General features: G+C 45.4%; 1 protein-coding gene across 8 annotated transcripts in view; it reads left to right on the top strand.

Annotated features, from left to right (window-relative positions):
* LOC139578555 (palladin-like) overlaps positions 1 to 13,528 on the top strand; it is a 128,186-nt gene that overhangs the window by 87,065 nt on the left and 27,593 nt on the right. The gene's annotated exons all lie outside the window — the stretch shown is intronic.

Genomic DNA, 13,528 nt, shown 5'->3' with positions numbered 1-13,528 from the left:
AAAGGTCCAGTCGCCAGGACCACAAATACAAATTCCATCTAGACACCGTTGCCCTAGAGCACAACAAAAACTATACATACCTTGGCCTAAACATCAGCGCCACAGGTAACTCCACAAAGCTGTGAACGATCTTAGAGACAAGGCAAGAAGGGCATTCTATGCCATCAAAAGGAACATAAAATTCGACATACCAATTAGGATCTGGCTAAAAATACTTCAATCAGTTATAGAATCCATTACCCTTTATGGTTGTGAGGTCTGGGGTCCGCTCACCAACCAAGAATTCGCAAAATGAGACAAACACAAAATTGAGACTGCATGCAGAATTCTGCAAAAATATCATCTGTGTACAACGTAGAACACCAAATAATGCATGCAGAGCAGAATTAGGCCGATACCCGCTAATCATCAAAATCCAGAAAAGAGCCGTTCAATTCTACAACCACTTAAAAGGAAGTGATTCCCAAACCTTCCATAACAAAGCCATCACCTACAGAGAAATTAACCTGTAGAAGAGTCCCCTAAGCAGGCTGGTCCTGGGGCTCTGTTCACAAACATAAACAGACCCCACAGAGCCCCAGGACAGCAACACAATTAGACCCAACTAAATCATGAGAAAACAAAAAGATAATTACTTGACTCATTGAAAATAATTGAAAATAAAAAATAAAATAAAAAACTGAGCAAACTTGAATGCTATTTGGCCCTAAACAGAGAGTATACAGGGGCAGAATACAGAATACCTGACCACTGTGACTGACCCAAACTTAAGGAAAGCTTTGACTATGTACAGACTCAGTGAGCATAGCCTTGATATTGAGAAGGCTGCTGTAGGCAGACTTGGCTCTCAAGAGAAGTAAGGCTATGTGCACACTGCCCACAAAATGAGGTGGAAATTGAGCTGCACTTCCTAAACTCCTGCGCAATGTATGGCCATGTTAGATTTTGTGACCTGATAGGTGACCTGATAGGAGCTGCACTCCTATCTACTGGGTGAAATACCACAGTGTGCCATCACAACAGCAAGATTTGTGACCTGTTGCCACAAGAAAAGGTCAACCAGTGAAGAACAAACACCATTGTAAATACAACCCTTATTTATGCTTATTTATTTTCCCTTTTGTACTTTAACCATTGGTACATTGTTACAACACTGTATATAGGCATAATCTGACATTTGAAATGTCTTTATTCTTTTGGAATTTCTGTGAGTGTAATGTTTACTGTTAATTTTTATTGTTTATTTCACTTCTGTATATTATCTACTTCACTTTCTTTGGCAATGTTAACATGTGTTTCCCATGCTAATAAAGCCGAGAGAGAGAGAGAGAGACGGTTTTTGGTCTTAAGGGCTTGCGGTGGTGTATAAGGGTATGTATTAAGCTGTAAATAATGGGTATGTAGCTATGCCATGAGGCAGGTCATAAATCACTTAGCTGGGAGCTATGATATCAGTTTGAGATACCTGGGCTGCAATTTTATAGAGAGTCTGTATGCTCAGTCCTGGTTTATGGTTCAGACTCACCAGGGGTCTAAAAGGACACGTGATCATGTATAAAGCCACACACACACACGCACTGGACTGATCTGGAAGTTGTCAATCTGCTCTGTGTGTGTGTGTGTGTGTCGCATGTGTACTGTACATTGTGACGGATGGAGTGTGAGTGGTATTGGTGTCTAGTATCAACTTTCTAGTATTAATACATGCTACGGTGTGAAATTTCACATGAACTGTTTTGCATTTGCTATGGATTATGTCATATCCTTGCTAGTAAGAGCTAAAAACACTGTGTGGGAAAGGCATTCAGACAGTCAGTTAGTGGAGCTGTTGTCTCACATTTTCCATGACATTCCGTGTGGCACATCTTCAATTTCTTAACTCCCGTGCTGTCGATTACTGTCAACATTGACTATTTTCACGTGCCAACAAAGTCTACAAAAGATAATGACACAGCATGTATTTGTACAGAAACACCAAGGACATTCTTTTCAAGCGGCAGCCTCTGAAGGGAAAGTCCAAACCCATGTCATGTGAGGTTTTCGAGGAGAGGATCATAGCGAAGAGTCAAGTGAATGAGGCAGTGAGGTGTGACTGTAGTACTGACTGTGATCACGGTCGCACAGCATTAGATTATGGGTTGGGATATAATCTGTGGGTGGGCGTCGTCAAACACACAAGCAGCAATTATCCTGCAAACATTTGATATCTTAATCACTGTTTCATAAGACAGGGAATCAGAACCTGACAGTTGAAATAGTTATCTTGCACGTATCCATTTTAGAAACGACCTTCTTTTCATCTTCCGCTGAGCCCTCGCTGGCAAACCCTCAGTGAGAATCTCCACCTGGCTCCATCTTCCTGATTGCTCCAGATTATGTGAGGATTACAGATCGCGAAAAGCAGAGGAGTCAAGCGCAGATCAGCAGTTTACACAACCTCAACTTTGCCTTGTCATAACCCGCTCACAATCTAAACTTAAAAACATGACATAACAAAACCATTAACCTTCACAACGCAGTCCTTGATTGGGGACTACTTGAAATGTGGTTGAGTTCTGGTTCAAGTTGAGTTCCTTCTGGTGAGTCTAAAAACAGGCTGTTGATCATGAGATCATGATGTGGCAAAGTGGGCCTGTCGTCACGGTGACGAGGAAGTGATGCTGTGGTGCCTCTCAGATCCCCTGCAGGGTTAGGGTGAGAGGGTCATCGTGTTCAGACAGCTGTGTTAATCCTCACTGTTCCAGACTGATCTGTCACAGCCTCCACCCTGAGAGACCTACCACAAGCACACTGAGTCACAATGAGAGAGAGAGAGGGAGAGAGAGAGTATTTGGTTTTGTAAACAGCTGAAATCACAGAACAATACAAAGTCATGTTCTGTCCTTTTGTGTCCAGGGAGCAGGAAGTGAAAGGTGTCGGCTCTGCTGGAGCCACATGGCAGACAGGGTACAACAATTATCGTTTAGGGGTCAGAGGTCAAAGGTGACTATTATGTGTTAAAATGCTGCTAGTAAATAGCTGCGTATGGGGTCACAACCTCACCATGTGGTAACCCTCCCCCTCATGGCTTCGGGGAACTCCCATTCCTGACTAAAATGTGTGTCACGCACACACACTGGGATAACAATCCCAAACATGCAGGAGCTTAGAACAACAGCCTGCTTGGCTGTAGGTTTCACCATGTGTGTATGTGTGTTAAGCCTGCAGAGTGGTAGAGATGAGGAAGCTACTAATCCCCTTTCATTTGCTATATATTGCTTATGAATTGACCCAGTACCATTCAAACCCATGCCGGCTGCATAATTGTCATACCACAGAGATTAAATGATTGTGGCCCACTCCTCAATCTTTTTAAACCTCTCTGAGGTCATCATCGTCAGGGTAACAGTGGATAACTGGAACAAACTGAAGGCCACGCTCGACCCGTTTGGTTACAAACTGTTCTTCCCCGGCGCTATTTCTCACTCACACAAATACACACATACACAAATACACACATACACACATACACATAAACTGTTTACAGAGGTGCCTGGATACTGTTTGTTGTTGTGTACTCAAGAGTTCATCTCAGATTGGATTTTGATGCTTTGGAATGTTCATTACTTCTCCAACCGTGCTTATACAGTATACTTAAACAACATGTTTAATATACATATGTGGTATTGTTGAAGCTATGGTTCGTGCCTGTCAAATTCAGAGCTTTGTGTTGATCTTGCGACCTCTTGCGTTCGGGGTTGTGTCTGTGTGCCGTATTGCTCTTTGTCTTGTATCTTTGGTTGTGTTACATTCAGGGTCGTGTTTGTGGGACCGTACTGCTCTGTGGTTGTGTTACATTCAGGGTTGTGTTTGTGGGACCGTACTGCTCTGTGGTTGTGTTACATTCAGCGTCGTGTTTGTGGGACCGTACTGCTCTATGGTTGTGGTTGTGTTACATTCAGGGTCGTGTTTGTGGGACCGTACTGCTCTATGGTTGTGGTTGTGTTACATTCAGGGTCGTGTTTGTGGGACCGTACTGCTCTATGGTTGTGTTGCATTCAGGGTCGTGTTTGTGGGACCGTACTGCTCTGTGGTTGTGTTGCATTCAGCGTCGTGTTTGTGGGACCGTACTGCTCTATGGTTGTGGTTGTGTTACATTCAGGGTCGTGTTTGTGGGACCGTACTGCTCTATGGTTGTGGTTGTGTTACATTCAGGGTCGTGTTTGTGGGACCGTACTGCTCTATGGTTGTGGTTGTGTTACATTCAGGGTCGTGTTTGTGGGACCGTACTGCTCTGTGGTTGTGTTGCATTCAGCGTCGTGTTTGTGGGACCGTACTGCTCTATGGTTGTGGTTGTGTTACATTCAGGGTTGTGTTTGTGGGACCGTACTGCTCTGTGGTTGTGTTACATTCAGGGTCGTGTTTGTGGGACCGTACTGCTCTATGGTTGTGTTACATTCAGGGTCGTGTTTGTGGGACCGTACTGCTCTATGGTTGTGGTTGTGTTACATTCAGGGTCGTGTTTGTGGGACCGTACTGCTCTGTGGTTGTGTTGCATTCAGCGTCGTGTTTGTGGGACCGTACTGCTCTATGGTTGTGGCTGTGTTACATTCAGGGTCGTGTTTTGTGGGACCGTACTGCTCTATGGTTGTGGTTGTGTTACATTCAGGGTCGTGTTTGTGGGACCGTACTGCTCTGTGGTTGTGTTGCATTCAGCGTTGTGTTTGTGGGACCGTACTGCTCTATGGTTGTGGTTGTGTTACATTCAGGGTCGTGTTTGTGGGACCGTACTGCTCTATGGTTGTGGTTGTGTTACATTCAGGGTCGTGTTTGTGGGACCGTACTGCTCTATGGTTGTGGTTGTGTTACATTCAGGGTCGTGTTTGTGGGACCGTACTGCTCTGTGGTTGTGTTGCATTCAGCGTCGTGTTTGTGGGACCGTACTGCTCTATGGTTGTGGTTGTGTTACATTCAGGGTTGTGTTTGTGGGACCGTACTGCTCTGTGGTTGTGTTACATTCAGGGTCGTGTTTGTGGGACCGTACTGCTCTATGGTTGTGGTTGTGTTACATTCAGGGTCGTGTTTGTGGGACCCTACTGCTCTGTGGTTGTGTTGCATTCAGCGTCGTGTTTGTGGGACCGTACTGCTCTATGGTTGTGGTTGTGTTACATTCAGGGTTGTGTTTGTGGGACCGTACTGCTCTGTGGTTGTGTTGCATTCAGCGTCGTGTTTGTGGGACCGTACTGCTCTATGGTTGTGGTTGTGTTACATTCAGGGTTGTGTTTGTGGGACCGTACTGCTCTGTGGTTGTGTTACATTCAGGGTCGTGTTTGTGGGACCGTACTGCTCTATGGTTGTGTTACATTCAGGGTCGTGTTTGTGGGACCGTACTGCTCTATGGTTGTGGTTGTGTTACATTCAGGGTCGTGTTTGTGGGACCGTACTGCTCTATGGTTGTGGTTGTGTTACATTCAGGGTCGTGTTTTGTGGGACCGTACTGCTCTATGGTTGTGGTTGTGTTACATTCAGGGTCGTGTTTGTGGGACCGTACTGCTCTATGGTTGTGGTTGTGTTACATTCAGGGTCGTGTTTGTGGGACCGTACTGCTCTATGGTTGTGGTTGTGTTACATTCAGGGTCGTGTTTGTGGGACCGTACTGCTCTATGGTTGTGGTTGTGTTACATTCAGGGTCGTGTTTGTGGGACTGTACTGCTCTATGGTTGTGGTTGTGTTGCGTTCAGAGCCTTGTTGCGCTGGCTGCCGGGCTTTGTCACATATCTGTGCTGTGACTCAGAGCTGTACTCACAGCAGAGGCCTTGTGTTTATGAGGTGTAACTCATTAACTCTCTAATGGTGTATTAGCAATCACTTTCTTGTAGAGGCTTTGTGTGTGGTTTTATGGAAAGCTGGGAAACATGTACGTTAAAGAGACACATATGGAACTGAGTTTATACACAGAATACTCTGTTTCTTCATTATCAGCTACCTGGCAAGCACAGGACAGTCCTGACGTTCATTTGCAACTTGAGGTATTTCATTAAAGTCATGCCAGTGTTGTTAAAAAACCCAAAGTGAGAATGTTGTTGTTTATCAGCTCTCTGAGTGGTTACATTTGTTGCTCTAAATGTGAACCTGGAGTGTGAATGGGTGTCTACAAAAAGAACTAGCCAGAGAAAGAGAGTTTTCTTGAAAGATAAAGAATGAGGAAAAGTAGAGGATACTAAGTATAGAAAGCAGGGAGGCAGATCGTTCCTCAACAACCCCCAGACTTCCCCTGAGGTGGGCAGTCCTTAAAAGGACATGGCGAGCAGCAGGATTGGCTGAAAAAGCTGTGGCTTGACACTGGATTGGCCGGTCTATGAAAAGCTAACTGACATTTACTCCTGAGGTGCTGACGTGTTGCACCCTCTACAACCACTGTGATTATTATTATCTGACCCTGCTGGTCATCTATGAACGTTTGAACATCTTGGCCATGTTCTGTTATAATCTCCACCTGGCACAGCCAGAAGAGGACTGGCCACCCCTCAGAGCCTGGTTCCTCTCTATGTTTCTTCCTAGGTTCCTGCCTTTCTAGGGAGTTTTTCCTAGCCACCGTGCTGCTACATCTGCATTGCTTGCTGTTTGGGGTTTTAGGCTGGGTTTCTGTACAGCACCTTGTGTAAAATGTAAAAAAAAAATGTAAAATGTAAAAATTGCTTTATAAATACATTTGATTGATTGATTGGTTAGAGCTGGCCTTTACAATACAGCAGGGGCATGGAAGAAAGGGATAAGGGTGAGCAGAGAGAGAGAGAGCGAGAGAGAGTGGTGAGAGAGAGTGGTGAGATGGAGCGAGAGAGACAGTGGAGAGAGAGGAGAGATAGAGGAGAGCGAGAGAGTGGTGATAGAGAGCGAGAGAGTGGTGAGAGAGAGAGAGATTGAGAGAGTGGCGAGAGAGAGGGGTATGAGAGAGAGTGGGGGTGAGAGAGAGGGGTGTGAGGGAGAGTGGGGGTGAGAGAGTGGTGAGAGAGAGGGGTATGAGAGAGAGTGGGGGTGAGAGAGAGGGGTGTGAGAGAGAGGGGTGTGAGAGAGAGTGGGGGTGAGAGAGAGGGGTATGAGAGAGAGTGGGGGTGAGAGAGAGGGGTGTGAGAGAGAGTGGGGGTGAGAGAGAGGGGTATGAGAGAGAGTGGGGGTGAGAGAGAGGGGTGTGAGAGAGAGGGGTGTGAGAGAGAGTGGGGGTGAGAGAGAAGGGTGTGAGAGATAGGGGTGTGAGAGAGAGTGGGGGTGAGAGAGAAGGGTGTGAGAGAGAGTGAGAGCAGATGAGCTCCCGCATTTTTCAGCATGTTTTTATAAAAAGAGATTGAGAGTTAGATAAATTTGGATTTTTCAGGGAAGGACATATACAGGATACTACCCTCCACAACATAACCTTCCCTCCAAATCAAAACTCCAAACCTGCAACCTGATTTTGGACAAAATTACATGGAAGGATTCCTACTACCAAAGATTCTTATTTCCAAACTACTGTACAGCAAATGCTCTGACAAACAAACAACAGAAACCTGAAAACACCATCCAACCTGGAACTGAGGGAGTAATGTTTAGTCTGAAGCTACTTTTAAAGCCAAGAAGAAAAATACATTACAATGATATATTTTACTTTATAAGGACTGAATGCTAAGTTAAGTCTACCAAACTTGCTAGGACAGAACAGATCTGACTGCAACTTCAATTAGCACTGAGGTGTGAAGTGAGAAGTGTCAAAGCCATTGAGCGCAACAATGGCAGGAGAGTTTCACAGCCTCCCCCACCCAAATGGAGAGGCCTTTGAAGCCCCCTCCCGCTGTTCAGAGGTCATTACAATACAGTTCCTTCTGGATGTAAAAAAATGAGAAGGTGCGAAAGAGTACAAAAATAAGCTCCTTATGGAAAATCAAGAGACACTTTTTGCCGACTATTTGAAAAATGGGAACATAAGCAACATAATCTTCCACACAGACCATCCCCTGGCACGGCACAGTGCTATATAAACACATTACCCCTCTGTTAAAGGGGGGGGGGGGGGGGGGTAGCGATGGGTGGAAACTCAGTATACTAGAGGATGAGGACTCAATGTCAACCTGTACAAGTCTGGAACAGTAATGGTACAGGACGACCCCAAACCGTTTCAGCTGGACTTTCCCATTATCAAAGAGAGAGCTCAGCAGGAGAAGCTCTCACTTGAGAAAGATACCCCCACCCCGAGCGTGTCAGACCCGACCTCTTCATTATACAACCCCACAGACGAGCAACCCCAAGCGGAAAGTCAACCTCCCGGTACTACTCCCTCATTGAAATGAAGGATAAGGCAGGTGGAGTTGGAACTGCAGGTGAACACACTCCAGTCAGCACACAACATAGTCCAGCTCAACAATACCTCCCTCAACCAGAGCTGAGGGTGGAGAGAGACATATCTCGACTCTGGACTGTGGTGAGACAACATCAACAGGAGAGGATCAGAGTGCTGGAGTAGAAGGTGAGAACAATGAAGTGTGACAGAGAACAACCCATTAGATAGCTGGCCACCCCCACAGAGAAGCCAGCAGAACAGCCCATCTCACACTGACCAAAGTCTCGACACCACAGCAGAACAGCCCACCCCAGACCCTGACCATAGCCTCGACATCACAGCAGGACAGACAAATGAAGAACCCCAAGCACAGGGGATCCCACCCCCTCTGAACACCCCCCCTATCAGCCACCCTGATAGCCCTCCTGACAACCCCCACACACCCACTGAGGACATACACAAGCCACAGATTGTACTTCTTATGGACTCAAACAGGAAATATATACAAGAAAAGTAACTTTTTCCCAAACACAGTGTCTAAACTCTGGTGTCCAAACACCCAGCGCGTCCTAAACCTTCTGTCTGATGACCAACTAGGGTCACCCAGCCACATAACAATACACACAGGCACAAACGAGCTGAGAACACAGCAGAAAAGGGGGGCCACAGCACTCAAGGGAGTGACTGAAAAAGCTTCTTCTACTTTCCCCAACACACAAGTGGTTATCTACACTCTGCTACCACAAAAATACTGCCACCCTGCTACCATACACAAGGTAAACGCAAGTATTTCCCGTGACTGTGCCTCAAAACCAAATGTCTACCTGGCCCACCACTCCACCCTGGACTTGAACAGCCTTTACGACCAGGTCCACCTTCGCCCAGACCCTAAAGGACATCGCCCTCAACCACAGCCCCAACACCTCACACAGGAGCAACAGATCAACAGACACTCCGCCCAGTCTAGAGAGACACTCTCCCACCCCGCCCCCCCCCCCGGACCTACACAGAGAAGACCTACATCCACACCACAGCACCACTAGTCACGTCCACACCCCCACCCCAACCAATCAACACCCCCCCAAGTCAACCATGCCCACACCCCATTTAGGCCCACTCAGATTTGACCTATGCCCCTCCTGCCCACCCCATGCCCCCCATTCCCGCAAAGAGGCCCTCAACATGAAAGTCACACATATACGCCCAGGCCGTGAGCAGGCAAACAGGCCCAACCCCCACTCTTACACTAGCCCAAGGCAATGGCATGTACCAGATGCTCAGCAGGCTCTGCTCACACAGCAGGCTCTGCTCGCCAAACCACACGACTAACAACATTGGACTCTTTATGGAACACAAAACCTTCACTATCTCATCCTGGAATATCCAAGGCCTGGGGACACCTGCCTTTGGCCTAAAGAGCAGGGACCTGGACTTCACCAAAGAAATCAGAAATACAGACATTGTCATCCTACAAGAAACACGGCATAGATGAGATGGACCCACTGGTTGCCCTCTAGGTTACAGAGAGCTGGTAGTCCCATCCACCAAACTACAAGGTGTGAAACAGGGAAGGGACTCATGGGGTATGCTAATTTAGTATAGAGCAGACCTAACCCACTCTATTAAATTAATCAAAACAGGAACATTTTACATTTGGCAAAAAATTCAAAAGGAAATTATCTTAACAGAGAAAAATGTCCTGTGTGTTACCTATATCCCCCCACTAGAATCCCCATACTTTAATGAAGACAGCTTCTCCATCCTGGAGGGGGAAATCAATCATTTCCAGGCCCAGGGACCTGTACTAGTCTGTGGCCAGAACTGGACAAGAACCTGATACCCTCAGCACACAGGGGGACAAACACCTACCTGCCCAGCATTCCCTCCCCTATATGCCCCCCTAGGCACAACTACAACAACATAACAAAAACTCCTGCAGCTCTGTGGCCCGCTGGGTATGTACATAGTCAATGGTAGGCTTTGAGGGGACTCCTATGGTAGGTACACCTATAGCTCATCTTTTGGCAGTAGTACTGAAGACTACTTTATCACTGACCTCAACCCAGAATCTCGCAGGGAGGTCACACTCAGCCCACTGACACCCCTATCAGATCACAGCAAAATCACAGTCTACTTGAACAGAGCAGTACTCAATCATGAGGCATCAAAGCCAAAGGGTCTAAATAATATCAAGAAATGCTATAGCAGGAAGGAAAGTAGTGTGGAAACCTACGTAAAAACAATTAGGCTTTGAAAAACAATCAAATTCAATCCCTTTTAGACAACTTCCTGGACAAAACGTTTCACTGTAGTAGACGTGGCAGTAGAAAACCTAAACAGTATATTTTACCTCTCAGCTTCCTTATCAAATCTAAAAATATTTTACATAAAACGGAAGAAAATGAACAACAATGACAAATGGTTTGATGAAGAATGCAAAAACCTAAGAAAGAAATTGAGAAACCTATCCAACCAAAAACATAGAGACCCAGAAAACCTGAGTCTTCGCCTTCACTATGGTGACTCACTAAAACAATACAGAAATACACTACGGAAAAAGAAGGAACAGAAATCAGCTCAATGTAATTGCAGAATCCATAAACTCTAACCACTTCTGGGAAAATTGGAAAACAATAAACAAACAACAACACAAAGAGTTGTCGATCCAAAACAGAGATGTATGGGTAAACCACTTTTCCAATCTTTTTGGCCCTATAACAAAGAACAAAAACATATACATGATCAAATAAAAATCTTAGAATCAACTATTAAGACTACCAGAACCCACTGGATTCTGGTAGTCAAATAATGCATGCAGAGCAGAATTAGGTCGATACACGCTAATTGTCAAAATCCGTTCAATTCTACAACCACCTAAAAGGAAGGGATTCCCAAACCTTCCATAACAAAGCTATCACCTACAGAGAAATGAACCTGTAGAAGAGTCCCCTAAGCAGGCTGGTCCTGGGGCTCTGTTCACAAACAGACCCCACAGAGGCCCAGGACAACACAACACAAATATGAGAAAACAAAAAGATAATTACTTGACACATTGGAAAGGATTAACAAAAAATAGAGCAAACTAGAATTCTATTTGGCCCTAAACAGAGAGCACACAGTGGCATAATACCTGACCACTGTGACTGACCCAAACTTAAGGGAAGCTTTGACTATGTACAGACTCAGTGAGCATAGCCTTGGTATTGAAAGAGGCCGCCGTAGGCAGACCTGGCTCTCAAGAGAAGACAGGCTAAGTGCACACTGCCCACAAAATGAGGTGGAAACTGAGCTGCACTTCCTAACCTCCTGCCAAATGTATGACCATATTAGAGACACATATTTCCCTCAGATTACACAGACTCACAAATTTGAAAGCAAACCCAACAGTGTGCCATCACAGCAGCAAGATTTGTGACCTGTTGCCACAAGAAAAGGGCAACCAGTGAAGAACAAACACTATTGTAAATACAACCCACATTAATGTTTATTAATTTTCCCTTTAACATTTGAAATGTCTTTATTCTTTTGGAACTTTTGTTCCAATGTGCAATGTAATGTTTACCGTTAATTTGTATTGATTATTTCACTTTTGTTTATTATTTACTTCACTTGCTTTGGCAATGTTAACATATGTTTCCCATTTCAATAAAGCCCTTAAATTGAATTGAAATTGAATTGAGAGAGAGAGAGTGGTGAGAGAGAGAGAGACAGAGAGAGTGGTGAGAGAGAGTGGTGAGAGAGAGAGAGAGAGAGAGACAGAGAGAGAGAAAAAACAAAACAAAAAAAACACGTATGCTTATTAGTTGACAGCATGGAAACAGAGGTCTTAGTGATGGCCTGTTGAGAGCAGGGGCTGTTTCCCAGAGGGAATGGCGTTCTAAACACAGAGAAGCTCTAGCAGCTATACGCTTTTGAGAATCACATTGTTTCCGCATGAAGTCAATCAGCCTTTGATTATAGCTGCTGTCCAGATCCCTGCCCTTGTTTGTGTGCGTGGGGGGGGGGGGTTCTGGTACCCAGATGCGCTCAGATGTACATCCTGAGACCCAGGAAACGTAGACAACTTCCTCTTTATAGCGAGCAGAGTGACATTAATTACAGTGTGTCTGTGATATACTGTAAAGTCAGCAACATGTTGCATACATACATCGCCGTTACAACACTATACTACTCACACAGTTGTGGAACCTGTCTTCCATAAGCAGGAGAGTGAGATACACTCGGCCGTGAGTGGTGTGACTCGACACTGGGGGGATGACTGAGCCCTCCTGAGAGAGGAACTGAACATTCCCTCGCCCCCATGTTCCCCGCCCCCTGACCCCTACCCCGCCCCCTGACCCCTACCCCGCCCCCTCACCCCCGTATCTCTCCTCTGGGACTCATCTCCAGCCACTGAGAGACAACAGCAGAGCAGATGAGATGGAGAACACAGGCCGACCTACAAATAGACATTACACACCAAAACAGAACTGATAAATGCACCAAAAAGGTATGTCTGCCTCCCAAAATTGAAGGCCAAAATCTCTGGGGGGAAAAACTGTTGACATGTTCCAGTTCTGTGGGGGTGGTGATGGGGGAAGATTGTTCGTCTGTAATGGATTGTGTGGCCTTTTAAGTGTGATCCCCTGTTCTAACTAATCCTGTTCCTAGATAGACTGCTGTGGCTACGTACCATGTTTGTCAGTTATATAAAGCACAGACTACTTGGTTGTTATGTGGCTGGCATGTAGATAATGCTAACTCTGGTCTGTAAACATATGAAAAGCACAGCAGAGACTGTTTCTGTGTGCCACCCATGAAAACTATAGTACACAGAACATAATATGGATTATATTTCCTGCCAGTATAAAGTCACAATAGAGACTTTACAACGGAGATTCCCTTCCTATTGTATCTTATCTGAGAAAGAGAGAATAACATGTTTGATTAATTTCTTCTCTGATTCAGGAACTTAATTTCCCATGAATCAGTGGGAACATTATACATCAGATCTTAGTCCGAAATAACAATACGATAAACATACGTCAGGTACCCTAATGTAATACGATCTGGGTGTCTACCTCGAGCTGTCGCAATCTTTCACAATCTCTCTCTTTCTCTCTCACTTTCAGTCTTTTGTCTCTGACTCAAAAATAGTGGGCTGTTGTTATTCTTGGAGTCTGGTTCTGAAAGGGAAGTTCTCGATCAGTGGCCCGTGTTGCCAAGCTTTTATTGTGAAAGAGGTGGTTCTCAGACAGG

This window comes from Salvelinus alpinus, chromosome 6 (genome assembly GCF_045679555.1).
Source record: "Salvelinus alpinus chromosome 6, SLU_Salpinus.1, whole genome shotgun sequence".
NCBI lineage: Eukaryota > Metazoa > Chordata > Actinopteri > Salmoniformes > Salmonidae > Salvelinus > Salvelinus alpinus.
This window is presented reverse-complemented; position numbering and strand designations above follow the sequence as displayed.